This window comes from Salmo salar, chromosome ssa24 (assembly GCF_905237065.1).
Source record: "Salmo salar chromosome ssa24, Ssal_v3.1, whole genome shotgun sequence".
NCBI lineage: Eukaryota > Metazoa > Chordata > Actinopteri > Salmoniformes > Salmonidae > Salmo > Salmo salar.
The window spans coordinates 7,405,288-7,422,631 of NC_059465.1; the positions used below are offsets into that span (position 1 = coordinate 7,405,288).

A 17,344-nucleotide genomic window follows, 5' to 3' on the forward strand; every position below is an offset into this window, starting at 1 on the left:
AAACTGAGACAAATATGCATATATCTAGATGGCTAAGTCTAAATACCAAATACTGAGAAGTGCGCACTAAAGGCATAAATCGCTGTCTGAATCGCCCCCAACATGAAATCAAATCAAATGTTATTTGTCACATGCGCTGAATACAACAGTGAAATGCTTACTTACAAGCCCTTAACCAACAATGCAGTTTTAAGAAAATACCTAAATAAGTAAAAGATAAAAGTAACAAATAATTAAAGAGCAGCAGTAAAATAACAATAGCGAGGCTTATATACAGGGGGTACCAGTACTGAGTCAATGTGTGGGGGCACCGGTGTCGAGGTAATTGAGGTAATATGTACATGTAGGTAGAGTTATTAAAGTGAATATGCATAGATAATAACAGAGAGTAGCAGCAGCATAGGAGGCGGGGGGGGGGGGGGAATTGCAAATAGTCTGGGTAGCAATTTCATTAGATGTTCAGGAGTGTTATGGCTTGGGGGTAGAAGCTGTTTAGAAGCATCTTGGACCTAGACTTAGACTGAGAACAGTCTATGACTAGGGTGGCTGGAGTCATTGACAATTTTTAGGGAATTCCTCTGACACCGCCTGGTATAGAGGTCCTGGATGGCAGGAAGCTTGGCCCCGGTGATGTACTGGGCCGTACGCGCTACCCTCTGTAGTGCCTTGCGGTCGGAGGCCGAGCAGTTGCCATACCAGGCAGTGATGCAACCCGTCCGGATGCTGTCGAAGGTGCAGCTGTAAAACATTTTGAGGATCTGATGACCCATGTCAAATCTTTTCAGTCTCCTGAGGGGGAATAGGTTTTGTCGTGCCCTCTTCACGACTATCTTGGTGTGCTTGGACCATGTTAGTTTGTTGATGATGTGGACGCCAAGGAACTTGAAGTTCTCAACCTGCTCCACTACAGCCCCGTCGATGAGAATGGGGGCGTGCTCAGCCCTCCTTTTCCTGTAGTCCACAATCATCTCCTTTATCTTGATCACGTTGAGGGAGAGATTGTTGTCCTTGCACCACACGGTCAGGTCTCTGGCCTCCTCCCTATAGGCTGTCTCATCGTTGTCGGTGATCAGGCCTACCACTGTTGTGACATCGTTAAACTTAATGATGGTGTTGGAGTCGTGCCTGGCCATGCAGTCATGAGTGAACAGGGAGTACAGGAGGAGACTGAGCACGCACTCCTTGTTGAGGATCAGTGTGGCGGACGTGTTGTTACCTACCCTTACCACCTGGGGGCGGCCCGTCTAGAACTCCAGGATCCAGTTGCATAGGGAGGTGTTTAGTCCCAGGGTCCTTAGCTTAGTGATGAGCTTCGAGGGCACTATGGTGTTGAACACTGAGCTGTAGTCAATGAATAGCGTTCTCAATGAATGTGACATAACAGCTATAGCTGTTATATAGCTATGACTGTAAAGATAGCTGATGTGGGGTGAGCTTCCGAGCACAGAGTCATCATCCAGGTGGGTGTTACACATATGAGGTGAGTTCCATTGCTTTAGGATCTGGAAAAGCTCTAATCATTATTATGTGAAGACTCTTGAATTCAGACTGTCACTCCCTACCTGCTCCTACCTTACAAAGGCAATACAATGTATAGTGCCACACTCCCATCTAGAGGCTTTGGTAACTGAAATGTATTTGATGGATGGAGTAACAGTCAGGTTGCGTCAGTCAGCCCTAAAAGTAAACAGTGAAAGTCCACTGTGGACTTAGTTGAGCTGATACATGACTAATAGTTAGTGGAACTTGATGTGGCGCTATGATCTTCAGGTGAATCTGGACTTGTTTTCCTCTTCCTCCTCATCGCTGACATCAATAACTTCTGACATGAGTTGGTTCTGGTAATTAAATATGAATGCTGTTTGACAAACTTGTATTTCCAAGTTTCAACAACAGATAACAGTTGGAAGTAGCAGTGAGCTGACGTTTACTTTTTATTACAATCTCCCTTCTCTTTCTTCCCAGGTGAGCCTTTTGGCCCTGTGTCTCTCCTGAACTACTGCTATGTCTAATATCAGCTGGAGTTTGGGAGGCGCAGTGACTACAGCCACCACAGCTTCCAGACCCTGCTAAACTACCTATCTAAGGCCATGCTGATAGTGGGATCCCTATGGACTCAGGTTGGGCACGAGCAGTAAGACACCATCAGTAGCACACTAACAGTAGGACACTAGCAGTAGGACCTGACCAGGTAGGACCCCAACAGGTTGGACAACATCAGTAGAACAGTAACAGTAGGACACTAGCAGGTAGGACCCCACCAGGTAGGACACCAGCAGCAGAACAGTAACAGTAGGGCACTAGCGGGTAGGACCCCACCAGATAGGACGGCAGCAGTAGGACACCAGCAGTAGGACACCAGCAGTAGGACATCAACAGGTAGGACACCAGCAGTAGGACACCAGCAGGTAGGACACCAGCAGTAGGACACCAGCAGGTAGGACACCAGCAGTAGGACATCAACAGTAGGACACCAGCAGTAGGACATTAACAGGTAGGACACCAGCAGTAGGACATCAACAGTAGGACACCAGCAGTAGGACATTAACAGGTAGGACACCAGCAGTAGGACATCAACAGGTAGGACACCAGCAGTAGGACATTAACAGTAGGACATCAACAGTAGGACATCAACAGGTAGGACATCAACAGTAGGACACCAGCAGTAGGACACCAGCAGTAGGACATCAACAGGTAGGACACCAGCAGTAGGACACCAGCAGTAGGACATCAACAGTAGGACACCAGCAGTAGGACACCAGCAGGTAGGACACCAGCAGTAGGACATCAGCAGTAGGACATCAACAGTAGGACACCAGCAGTAGGACATCAACAGGTAGGACACCAGCAGTAGGACATCAACAGGTAGGACACCAGCAGTAGGACATCAACAGGTAGGACATCAACAGTAGGACACCAGCAGTAGGACATCAACAGGTAGGACATCAACAGGTAGGACACCAGCAGTAGGACATCAACAGGTAGGACATCAACAGGTAGGCCACCAGCAGTAGGACATCAACAGGTCGGACATCAACAGTAGGACATCAACAGTAGGACATCAACAGGTCGGACATCAACAGGTAGGACACCAGCAGTAGGACATCAACAGGTAGGACACCAGCAGTAGGACATCAACAGGTAGGACACCAGCAGTAGGACATCAACAGTAGGACACCAGCAGTAGGACATCAACAGGTAGGACATCAACAGTAGGACACCAGCAGTAGGACATCAACAGGTAGGACACCAGCAGTAGGACATCAACAGGTAGGACATCAACAGGTAGGCCACCAGCAGTAGGACATCAACAGGTCGGACATCAACAGTAGGACATCAACAGGTCGGACATCAACAGGTAGGACACCAGCAGTAGGACATCAACAGGTAGGACACCAGCAGTAGGACATCAACAGGTAGGACACCAGCAGTAGGACATCAACAGGTAGGCCACCAGCAGTAGGACATCAACAGGTCGGACATCAACAGTAGGACACCAGCAGTAGGACATCAACAGGTAGGACACCAGCAGTAGGACATCAACAGGTCGGACATCAACAGTAGGACACCAGCAGTAGGACATCAACAGGTAGGACACCAGCAGTAGGACACCAGCAGTAGGACATCAACAGGTAGGACACCAGCAGTAGGACATCAACAGTAGGACACCAGCAGTAGGACATCAACAGGTAGGACACCAGCAGTAGGACATCAACAGGTAGGACACCAGCAGTAGGACATCAACAGGTAGGACACCAGCAGTAGGACATCAACAGGTAGGACACCAGCAGTAGGACATCAACAGGTAGGCCACCAGCAGTAGGACATCAACAGGTCGGACATCAACAGTAGGACACCAGCAGTAGGACATCAACAGGTAGGACACCAGCAGTAGGACATCAACAGTAGGACACCAGCAGTAGGACATCAACAGGTAGGACACCAGCAGTAGGACATCAACAGGTAGGACACCAGCAGTAGGACATCAACAGGTAGGACACCAGCAGTAGGACATCAACAGGTAGGACACCAGCAGTAGGACATCAACAGGTAGGACACCAGCAGTAGGACATCAACAGGTAGGACACCAGCAGTAGGACACCATCAGCAGCAGTGAGACATAGAGGGCATAAGCCACTATCAGTCTTCTTTGTTTTCAGGGGCAGCTCCCACTCAGGAAGAGTCTATTTCTGCCCGTAAATTTTACTGACAGATTACACCTTTAATAAAGGTGGTGTCCCTCCTCAGTGAGACAAACAATCCCACTGAAGCTCCATGTTTTATCCCTGTGGCTGTACGAGGCATTCCCTGGCATGATGAAGCCCCTCCCAGGACCTCACAATGCCATCTTCAGCCATTGCAAGGCCATAGAGGCTTTCATTGGGGAGGAGGTGGAGAGACACAGGCGGGACCTGGATCCCAGCGCACCGCGAGAATACATAGACACCTCATAAAGATGGAGAATGTAAGGCTGTTACTCTGATGCTATTTCCTTCCAATTATTACATTTGGGTCTTTTAGCAGACCCTCTAAAACACAGGAGGCTGCTGAGGGGAGGACGGCTCATAATAATGGCCGGAATGGAGTGCATGGAATGGCATCAAACCCACGTGTGTGATGTATTTGACACCATTCCACGAATTCCCCTCCAGCCATTACCACGAGTCCGTCCTCCCCAATTAAGGTGCCACCAACCTTTAAAACCTTAATTTGGGATTGAGGCCTTCACATCGTGAGATGATGAACCCCTCCCCCGACAGCACAATTTAAGGCCAACCCGGTGCTGTGTTCTCTGGACCTGTTCCTGCCTGGCACAGAGACCACCTCCACCACCCTGCTCTACATGATCACACACCCACACATACAGGGTGCGCCTGATAGGCATTTAACTGACTATACAAAACATTAAGAACACCTGCTCTTTCCATGACAGACTGACCATGTGAATCCAGGTGAAAGCTATGATCCCTTATTGATGTCACTTGTTAATCCACTTCAGGAAGGTGTTCCTAATGTTTGTTATACTCCGTGTATGTCTCCCTCATTAAGATTTATGCTAAGGTTGACAGTTATCAGAACTGAAGCTGGTATTCTTCCACAGAGAAGGTCCTGAGAACCACTGATTGATTGATTTTGATTGATTGGTTGAGCGCTCTGTTGTGACACACAGATAAGGTCCAGGCTGAGATAGACAGTGATAGGCCTGTCCCTCCAGCCCAATATACACAGAGCCAGGATGCCCTTCCAAAGGTGTGTATGTGTTGTGTTATGTGTAGGGCCGTTTTTGGAGTTTGTTCTTACATGTGTTTGTTTTTGTATTATTATTTATTACTAAGGCAGCAGCTACTCTTCCTGGGGTCGAAACACATTAAGGCACTTAAATTACATATAAAACAAAAGATAAAACAGTACATCATATAACATTATTACACCACTACATATCTACAATACAGAATGTACAATACAAAAGGTATAATACCACCATACAACAATATTACAATGTACATGTGTGTAGAGTGTGTGTGCTAGCGCTTTTGTGTGCATGTGTGTGTCTGTAACTTTGTGTGTGTCTCTTCACAGTCCCCGCTGTTCCATAAGGTGTATTTTTACCAGTTTTTTTATATCTGATTCTACTGCTTGCATCAGTTACTTGATGTGGAATAGAGTTCCATGTAGTCATGGCTCTATGTAGAACTGTGTGCCTCCCATAGTCTGTTCTCACCTCTGGTGAAATGTCTTGTCGTGTAAGCATGGGTGTCCGAGTTGTGTACAAGTAGTTTAAACAGACATTCAGCTTGTCAACTATTCTTACAAAAACAAGTAGTGATGAAGACAATCTCTCTTCCACTTTGAGCCATGAGAGATTGACATGCATATCATTAATGTTAGCTCTCCGTGTACTTTTAAGGGCCAGCCGTACTGCCCTGTTTTGAGCCAATTGTAAGTCCCTCTTTGTGGCACCTGACCACACGACTGAACAGTAGTCCAGGTACGACAAAACTAGGGCCACTAGGACCTGCCTTGTTGATAGTGTTGTTAAAACATCCGCCCCCTTTTTTTTTTCCCATTTTCGCCTAAAATGACATACCCAAAGTTAACTGCCTGTAGCTCAGGCCCTGAAGCAAGGATATGCATATTATTGATACCATTTCAAAGCAAACACTTTGAAGATTGTGGAAATGTTTAAGGAATGTAGGAGAATATAACACATTAGATCTGGTAAAAGATAATACAAAGAAAAAAACAACCTTTTTTCAATTTTTTTTGTACCATCATCTTTGAAATGCAAGAGAAAGGCCATAATGTATTATTCCAGCCCTTGTGCAATTTAGATTTTGGCCACTAGATGGCAGCAGTGTATGTGCAAAGTTTTAGACTCATCCAATGAACCATTACATTTCTGTTCAAAATGTTGTATCAAGACTGGCCAAATGTGCCTAATTGGTTTATTAATAACTTTTCAAGTTCAAAACTGCACTCTCCTCAAACAATAGCATAGTATTATTTCACTGTAATAGCTACTGTAAATTGGACAGTGCAGTTTAAGCTTTCTGCCAATATCAGATATGTCTATGTCCTGGGACACTTTCTTGTTACTTACCTCATGCTAATCACATTAGCCTACGTTAGCTCAACCGTCCCATGGATGGGACACCAATCCTGAATTAAGGCAGAGCAGCGCTTTATTATGGACAGACTTCTCCCCATTTTAGCTACTGTTGTATCAATATGTTTTGACCATGACAAATTACAATCCAGGGTTACTCCAAGCAGTTTAATCACCTCAACTTGCTCAATTTCCAAATGATTCATTACGAGATGTTGCTTCTAGGGCACGATGTTGATGACCAACCTGAACTCAGTGCCGTTTGATCAGACTGAATGGGAGACACCTTCAACCCACAACACTTCCTGGATGCTGAGGGACACTTTAGAAGGCGGAACCCATTCATGATCTTCTCTGCATGTAACAATCCTAAGGTATACATGTCTCCTCCTCAGGTAAGTGTGTGTGTCTGGGGGAGGGTCTGGCCAGTTCAGAACTATTCCTATTCTTCATCAGTCTGTTCCAGAAGTTTAGTTTCTCTTCACTGGATGGAGTGGAGCCGAGTCTGGAAGGAGCCACAAGAACACCACACCCCTTTAAGATCCACAGCAGACCAAGATAAACTTCCCACTGTCCTGTAGGAACCCCTCTCCCCATACACTGTGCAGCCACACTGTGCTAAACACAGCTGAGACCAAATATTGACAACAGCCCTCTTTTGTGGTCTTTGAGGGACATGCTCCTTTAATTATAACAAGACAGTTTGAAGAGGACGTGTACAAGTTTGTTCTTTACATTAACCAAAAGGATGTACGACTTGAACTCCTTAGATTAATCTAATTTTGTATAACTTCAGGACCTTCCACTAAAACAATATGTATTAGTATTTGACAGAGCTAATTTGGAGCTGATCTGATTCACTTCAAACCTCTCCTTTCCTAGTACTGTTGGGTAATTTGCATTGTTTGTCAATCAGTAAATGTACAATCATCACAACCTTAAGAAGTCTCTGGTGCAATTTTATTCTTATTCCACATTTTGTTGTGTTACAGCCTGAATTCAAAATGTATTAAATATATTCTCTCACCCATCTACACACAATACCCTATAATGAGAAAGTGAAAGCATGTTGTTTTTAGACATTTTTGCACATTTATTGAAAATGAAATACAGAAATCTACATAATTTACATAAGTATTCACACCCCTGAGTCAATACATGTTAGAATCACCTTTGGCAGAAATTACAGCTGTGAGTCTTTCTAGGTAAATCTCTATGAGTTTTGCATACCTGGATTGTACAGTATTTGCCCATTAGTCTTTAAAAATTCTTCAAGCTTTGTCAAGTTGGTTGTTGATCATTGCTAGACAACCATTTTCAAGTCTTGCCATAGACTTTCAAGCAGATTTAGGTCAAAACTGTAAGTGCCATTCACTATCTTCTTGGTAAGCAACTCCAGTGTAGATTTGGCCTTGTGTTTTAGGTTATTGTTCTGCTGAAAGGTGAATTAATCTTAGTGTCTGGTGGAAACCAGACTGAACCGGTTTTTCCTCTAGGATTTTGTCTGTGCTTAGCGCCATTCTGTTTCATTTTTATCCTGAAAAACTCCCCAGTCCTAAATGATCACAAGCATACCCATACAGTGACATGAGGCAGCCACCACTATTCTTGAAAATATGGAGAATGGTTCTATTGGATTCGCCCCAAACATAAGATATTCAGGACAAAAAGTGAATTGCTTTGCCACATTCTTTGCAGTATTACTTAAGTGCCTTGATGCAAACAGTGCGCATGTTTTCGAATGTTTTAATCATGTACAGGCTTCCTTCTTTTCACTGTCAATTAGGTTAGTGTTGTGGAGTAACTACAATTTGGTTGATCCATCCTCAGTTTGCTCCTATCACAGCCATTACACTATGTAACTGTTTTAAAGTCACCATAGGCTTCATGGTGAAATCGCTGAGTGGTTTTCTTCTTCTCCGGCAACTGAGTTAGGAAGGATTCCTGTATCTTTGTAGTGACTGGGTGTATTGATACACCATCCAAAGTGTAATTAATAACTTCACAATACTCAAAGGGATATCCTCTTGGGGCTAGGTGGGACGCTAGCGTGCCACCCGTGGTGCACTCCATCAACAGCAGGTGCATTTCAAGAGCGGCAAATTTGAATCCAAATAAATGTCAAAATTCAAATTTTTCAAAAATACAACTATGTTACACCATTTGAAAGATAAACATCTCCTTAATCTAACCACGTTTTACGATTTCAAAAAGGTTTTACGGCGAAAGCATAAATTTAGAGTATGTTAGGACAGTACATTTACAAGAGTTGTGTGTAATGTTTTGTCAAGTCAAAGACAGGGTCACCAAAACCATAAAACCAGCTAAAATGATGCACTAACCTTTTACAATCTCCATCAGATGACACTCCTAGGACATTATGTTAGACAATGCATGCATTTTTAGTTCTATCAAGTTCATATTTATATACAAAAACAGCGTTTTACTATGGCATTGATGTTGAGGAAATCGTTTCCCTCCAATAACCGGCAGTCAAGTCAGCGTCAGAAATTAAATAATTAAAATTAGAAAACATTGGTAAAATATTATATTGTCATTTAAAGAATTATAGATTTACATCTCTTGAACGCAATCAACTTGCCAGATTTAAAAATAACCTTACTGGGAAATCACACTTTGCAATAATCTGAGCACTGCGCCCAGAAAAATACGCGTTGCGATACAGACTAGACGTCATGTTGGGGAGATCTAAAATCGAAAATACTATGTAAATAATCCATTACCTTTGATTCTCTTCATCAGATGTCACTTCCAGGTATCACAGGTCCATAACGAATGTAGTTTTGTTCAAAAAAGCTCATCATTTATGTCCAAAAATCTCCGTCTCGTTAGCACATGATGTAAGCCAGCCGGACTTCTCGTCATGAACGAGGGGAAAAAATATATTTCCGTTCGTTCAAACATGTCAAACGTTGTATAGCATAAATCATTAGGGCCTTTTTTAACCAGAACATGAATAATATTCAAGGTGGACGAATGCATACTCTTTTATAACGTATTGGAACGAGGGTACCCAACATGAAGTAGCGCGCCAGGTGTCTAATGGGACATCACCGTTCCATGGCTCTTGTTCGGTCAGATCTCCCTCCAGAAGACTCAAAACACTTTGTAAAGGCTGGTGACATCTAGTGGAAGCAATAGGAAGTGCCAAAATATTCCTAAACCCCTGTGTTTTTCAATGGGATAGGTTTAAAGTCAATACAACACATCAGGTATCCACTTCCTGTCAGAAAATGTCTCAGGGTTTTGCCTGCCAAATGAGTTCTGTTATACTCACAGACACCATTCAAACAGTTTTGGAAACTTTAGAGTGTTTTCTATCCATATATAATAAGTATATGCATATTCTAGTTACTGGGTAGGATTAGTAACCAGATTAAATCGGGTACATTTTTTTTATCCAGACGTGCAAATGCTGCCCCCTAGACCCAACAGGATATTCAACATCTGCTTTTTTATTTTATTTTTACCCATCTACCAATAGGTGCCTTTCTTTGCGAGGCATTGGAAAACCTCCCAGGACTTTGTGGTTGAAACTGCTCGACTTAGGGACCTTACAGATAATTGTATGTGTGGGGTACAGAGATGAGGTAATCATTCATTGTAAATAACAATTTGTTCTTAACTGACTTGCCTAGTTAAATAAAGATTAAATGAAATAAAAATAAAACACTAAGTGTAGAATGACACCAATATGTTGTCTGTATCATGTACAGTTCAAGGATCATAGGGCCCTAAAGGAGGCATGTATAGGTCTAAAAGGGCCTGAAATTGTCACTTTCATCATGATTTTCTCAAAAACAAATTGTGATTCAAATGTATAAAGTAGGTCAAACATCCTTCCTCCCAATTAAGTTTCTATGTGAAGTTTGCCAGAACAATTTGAGATGCCAAAAATATTTTTGGCCTATCCTGGCATGGAATCACACAGTGCAGAGACGTTACTTAGCAGCGCAATGCTAAATGAACTGCCTCTTGGCTCACATAATCTAACTATTACTGATCATTACCGTGGCTAGAGGAATGTCACGCTGCCTTCCAAACCTCTAGCCTGCTTGGGTCTGGCCAACTGTCTGATTAAAGGTTTCTATTTTCAGAGTCGTTCCACCTCAAAAAGCACGAAAAAGAGGATTACAACACCCACTAGCTCAGATTGTTCTGAAATCGTTTCTGTAGTTAGAAACAAATAAGATATGCATTCCTGCAACATTATTTTGTTGTAAGATCATTTGAAATTATGCTAATTGATTGCACCCATACTGGCCATTTCAATTTGTTGAATTTGTATAATATTTAATAAATATAGAATCCAACATCCAATTTGGACAATGATTAAGACATGAGGATTCAAAATAAAGGGTCAAAAGCCACTCACGGATGCCCCAAACCAAGACCACCCCAACGGCCAGTATACACTGAGTGAACAAACATTCGGGAACACCTGCTCTTTCCGTGACAGACTGATGAGGTGAATCCGGGTGAAAGCTCTGATCCCTTATTGATGTCGCCTGTTAAATCCACTTCAGTGTAGATGAAGGGAGTTAAAGACGTATTTTTAAGCCTTGAGACAGATTATTTATGTGTGCCATTCAGAGGGTGAATGGGCAAGACAAAAAATGTAAGTGCCTTTGAACGGGGTATGGTAGTAGGTGCCAGGCACACCGGTTTGTGTCAAGAACTGCAATCCTGCTGTATTTTTATGCTCAACCGTTTCCCAGGGGGAGGGGGGGGGGGGTGCAACTCAATAATAGGAAGGTGTACTCTCAGTGTACAGTATCAATTCTCCATGTTTGACAAGTAGTATGAAGCTGCAGCTTGGACTATTGTTTATTAATACTATGTAATGTATTCACAGTGAATTTGGTGATGGGGTTTTCTCCTGTTCGGAGAAATTAGCTATTGAAGTTGCTAGCATTTTCCACCATGAATGAATGTTAAAGCATCAGGTTTTGTCCTCACAATTCAAGCCAGTCCTCCATGAAAGCAATTCAGTTTGTCATTCCCTTAGGCTTAATCTGTGTCCAGGAAACGGCCCCTGTGTGTGTGGTTTATTCACTTCAAAAAAGGTCTGGATTAGTTGGACCATTCCTGGTGAACATTGAACAAGCAAACCATTAGGCTACAGCAGGTATAATGGTTTCAATGGTATAGTCTCTAACGGTCTAACTAATCCGGATGCATAACATAGAGATGTTTTCTAATAATTTTATTGCAAAACCTGGCTGGCATGCAATGGTTTATAATTGTGTTATTTTAATGAGGGTTTTCACAACATTTCAGTCATTATCCCATTTCTCCAACAAATTGTTAGGCTTATTATGAGAATTGCACCATAGGTATAGCCCTCTCGGAGAGCTGTCACTTGTTGAACTATTCAAGGAGAGTTGGGTTGAACGATTAGGTTGCTAAGAGAAGGAGCAACAATGTATTTCCTGGAGGACTGGCTTGACCACAAAATGTAAAAAGGATTGGTTTTCTACACAAAATTGCAAAGGTCATGATGGGATACATTTGATAAACACAAGAGACCAACAAAATGTATAAATCTGTGTGGTAGGAACAGCAGCATCTACTGGGCAAAACTGGGCACTTTCACATTAATTAATAGGAGGAAACGCCAGCGATTTCAATAGCTAATTGCTCTGAATGGGGGGGGAGAATCACCAAATTCACTGAGAATACATTACATAGTATGAATATACATTACTCCAAGCCGCAGCTCCATACTACTTGTCAAATAGAGAACTGATACTATATACTGGCCACTGGGGTGTGCTTGGTGTGGGGTTTGGGGGGTCCGTGGGTGGCTTTAGACCATTTATTTGTTTGGATTCCTCACATCTTAATCATTGTTTAGAAGAGGTGTGGTACAAATCGGATGTTGGATACTATATTTATTGAATATATGAATCCTATCAATTTAAATTTCCAATTTGGGTTCAATCAATTAGCTTAATTTCAAATGATCTTACAACAAAATAATGTTTCAGGAATGCTTATCTTATCTGTTTCTAAGTACAGAAACCATTTCAGAACAATCTGAGATGATAGCTTGCTGAAATGAAATGGAACCCACCAGGGAAACATTGAGAATGTTCCAACTAAAAGCTTAAAATCAGATAAGAGGATAGCAAGAGAGAGAGAGAGAGTGAGAGGAGAGGCAAACTGAGCTATGGCTTGTTTAATCTGCCTGACAAATCAATGCACCAATGAAACTGTCATCTTCGTCTCACATAGGCAACACAGACATGCCTTTGTCAATGCAAACAAGTGATGAGTGTGTGTCACCTGGGATGATGCCACTGCCTCTGGCCAAGGAGTCATCTGTGTACGAGGGACGAGGACGGGCTGTTGAACCTTGAGAATCTGAAAAAAAACATACTTGAATAAGATTTAGATGCATATATGCTGTGTGCAGGTCCGGTCCTTGCTGTTCTGCCGCTCCCTGGGCGAGACCAAAAAATGCTGCCCCCACAAAACTACAATAATAGTAAGCAAAATGACGTTGAGAAGATGTCTAAAAGACGTATTTTTCAGACGTTGAAATTGAGTTTGATTTAGGTTCTGAATGAAAGGTGAAAAGACGTATTTTCTTTAAGTTTGAAATACATATTTTCCTGGACGTTGAAAATATATATTTTGCGGATGTTGAAAAATACGTATTTTCCGGATGTTGAAATGAGGCTCATTTCTGGTTCTCAATGAAAGTTGAAAATACGTCATTTATAGACATCTATGTTTGAGCCAAATCAAGGCTGGTCCCAACTGGACAAAATCTGAATCAAACATACAGTAGACAACTATGATTGGTTCAGATCTGCACCGGACCAAAAATCTATGTCCATGGACGTTGAAATCAAGGTCCGTCTGGACCGCACCAAATCTGAACCAAACATAGACATCTATGATTAGTTCAGATTTGGTCCAGACCAGACCAAAAACCAATGTCTGTGGATGTGGAAATCAAGGCCGGTCTGGACTGCACCAAAAAAAAGCGTCGCCGTCGGTCCGTGCTGAATTTAAAATGTATGAATGCCCATCTACAGCATGTGGTAAGCCTACCGTTTGTAAAACACAAAAAAACATACGTCCAGTCTGGACAAGACCAAAAAAAGACGTTGGCTCGTGCTTACTGGGGTGTAGCCTACCATGTCAGCCCTCAACGGAATTTTATGAATGCCCATCCGTGTGGTAGGCCTACCATTTGTAAAACATGCAGTTGCATTGGCTTTCTTAGTCCTAATTCCTGTGACTGATCAATTTGGCTATTTAAGCTCTGAATATCAGCTACCCAACTTTATCATAAGTTATCAAGAGCTTTGCAATGTGTTTACACAGCGGTAAATGCAGAAGTATTTTATTTTTCGCTATGATGAGCTTGTCAAAAAATGACGGATACAAACCACTGATCATGACAATCGGGTGAAACTCCTGGACAACAGTTGTGATTGTCCATTCCATATTGTCCATTTTACTTTGACCAGTCCTGTTTTTAGGATATGTTGTTTGTTAACATGACAGCGCATTTTTTTAATTGATTGGGCGCCATTTAGGTTAGGCTATTTGATCGGAGAAAAGTGCATGATGTAAAAAGTGTCCCTCATTACATTGTCATACATTTTATCTCCAGCCTGTAGGCTACAGAAAAGGCCACATACTCTTTCTACCATATCCTAGATCTCCTACATTATTTATGTTAGATACATTTTTTTACAGAACTTTGGTGGAGCTCCACAGCGATGCGTCTCTCCAACAGCACCTTGAAGAGGCGCGATGGGAATGGACAAGTAAAATATTTTGCGCCCCTGCCTTTGACAAAGAGGGCACTGCTTATGACAGGGCGGCATCAATGCTCACCTAAAAAAACCATTATGCCACTGGTTGTGAGAAAATTTCATTTTTGGGGGGCAGAATTATGAGGTTTCATGTGTTGTTGGAGGTGCGTTTTGGTCAGTTTAGCTCAGAAAATACCGCCCTCATCAATCTGCCACCGTTGGCTGCCGCCTAATCCTGCCAAATGAGCGGGCCGGCCATGGCTGTGTGTGTGATGGAGACTGGGACACACTCACCATTGCTTTGATCTGTAGAGAAGACCCATGTGTGCATTGGAACAGCCCTCTGAAAGACAAACACACTGATTGAGAAAGCATATAGGACACACAAACACAATCCCAGTACACACACACAAAAGTTCCTGGAAAAAAAATCACACCAGAGGCGTTCAGTAGCATCTTCTTGTTTGTGCATTTCATAGACTTATCTTCGACCTACACCACTCTGATCCAACTCGAAAATATGCTCACTTTAACCCTTACTTGCCATATGTTTTTTGTCTAGAAGGGATACAGCTATTGTCAAAATTGACTTTTCATAGCAGATTTAGGAGAATTTACACAGCAGGTTAGTAGAATTAACATAGCAGATTATGATAATTAGGATAAGGTTTTGAGAAGGGTTAGGGTTAGCTAAAATGTAAAAATAAATAAAAAATGTATGTCAATTTCACAAAAGCTGTATCCCATCTAGACATGACTTGCCATATTGGCACTCCTCTGAAGCGGTCCTCCTTAGGAATTAATGGAATTCTACAATATTTAAATTAAATGTTTCAAAGACAAAATTGCACGTATTTAAATATTTTTGTCATGGGGACAGTAACACTAATACTTTCAAAATAATTCTACTTAAAGAAAAATGTTTTTACATATGTGATGTTTAGTTCATAATATATACTGAACAAAAACATAAACGCAACAATTTCAAAGATTTTACCGAGTTACAGTTCATACAAGGAAATCAGTCAATTGAAATAAATTCTTTAGGCCCTAATCTATGGATTTCACATGACTGGGCAGGGGTGTAGCCATGAGTTGGCCTGGGAGGGCATAGGCCTACCAACTGGGGAGCCAGGCCCAGCCAATCAGAATTAGTTTTCCCAAAAAAAGGGCTTTATTACAGACATAAATACTCTTCAGTTTTGTCAGCTGTCCGGTCTTAGACGATCCCGCAGGTGAAGAAGCCGGATGTGGAGCAGTTACACGTGGTCTGCGGTTGTGAGGCCGGTTACATGTACTGCCAAATTCTCTAAAATGACGGAGGCGGCTTATGGTAAGGAAATGAACAATCAATTATCTGGCAACAGCTCTGGTGGACATTCCTGCAGTCAGCATGCCAATTTGCACGCTCCCTCAAAACCTGAGACATCTGTGGCATTGTTGTGACAAAACTGCACATTTTAGTGGCCTTTTATTGTCCACAGCACAAGGTGCACCTGTGTAATGATCATGCTGTTTAATCAGCTTCTTGATATGCCACACTTGTCAAGTAGATTGATTATCTTGGCAAAGGAGAAATGCCCACTAACAGGGATGTAAACAAGTTTGTGCGAAACATTTTTTTAAAATTAGCTTTTTGTGCATATGGAAACTGTCTGGGATCTTTTATTTCAGCTGATGAAACATGGGACCAACACTTTACATATTGCGTCTTATATTTTTGTTCAGTATAATTTTAAAGTATGCATTAAGGCAGGGATGGGCAACTCCAGTCCTCAGGGGCGTTATTGGTGTCACACTTAACACTCCTGACTCCAATAATTAACTAATCATGATCTTCAGTTTAAAACGCAATTAGCTTAATCAGCTGTGTTTTCTAAGGCTGGGGGAAAGTGTGACCCTACTCGGCCCCTGCAGACTGGAGTTGTCGATCCCTGCATTTAAGGTGTCTGTAATAGAATAAAGGTAGCAAAAACAAATGTAGACATTCTATATCTTAAAAAATATTTTTTACAATAGTGGGGGAGTGCCAAGATGGAGGCACGGTGGCGTCAAAACAGCGCTCCATCAGTCATCTAACGTTGCCTATATAAATCATTGGTTAACACCGAAAAACAGGTTTATCAAAAACATTTGAGGAAATTAAAGTAGGATTATGCTGCAGGCCATGACTGTTTCGCCAAGATAAGAACTGGACCAACCAAGACCGATTTTTCCAAAACATCTGTGGTGTCCTCTGCAGCATACGTGAACGAAATAGTCTACGAATGGTCTACAAACTGCCTAGGATTAATCTATTAACATTTCAATCTATGCAGCAAGTAGGAGACTTGTAGAAGAATTGTCTGGCATTTGTAGTTCTTTATGATAGCCACATTAGCAGTTAATTAGCATTTCATTTTTGAGGGGTAAATACAGGCGAATGTACTTATGTCACCTTGCCCAAGAGATTTACACGGTTCTCAAGACGCTACGCCAGGGTAAGCCTACACTAAACATAGCCTAATATTGTGTTTCTAAAATCCCCTATGGGAAAAATGATTGGTGGAAAAACAATAGGAACCATTGCCTTATTTGACCGCTAGGTTTTATGGGTATTATGACTCATACTGCGGTATTCTAAGGCAAATGTTTTTTTTTCAACCAAAGTTTATGCCTAATTTACATGCAAATCGAAACTTGGAAACGCTGAAGTTTCCGACTTGCTAACTTATACACGTGCCACGTTCAACAAGTTGGCAAGTCGGACATTTTGGAGTTCAGACTAGCACATGAACGCAGCATAATTTGGAGAGTTGGACATCATAAGCATGTACAAGGGTCATAATGTGTATTTCCTTGGAAACACTGGGGTCAAATTAACTGTTTGCCCTACTCAAATGAGAAACAGGTTTCAAGATAAAACATATGGAGAGAATATAGTCAGCCTACTATTGCACAG

General features: G+C 42.1%; 1 pseudogene; it reads left to right on the top strand.

Annotated features, from left to right (window-relative positions):
• The first annotated feature begins 1,749 nt into the window (after positions 1-1,749).
• LOC106584938 (cytochrome P450 2J5-like) lies at positions 1,750-7,169 on the top strand (annotated as a pseudogene).
• The last annotated feature ends 10,175 nt before the right edge of the window (positions 7,170-17,344 follow it).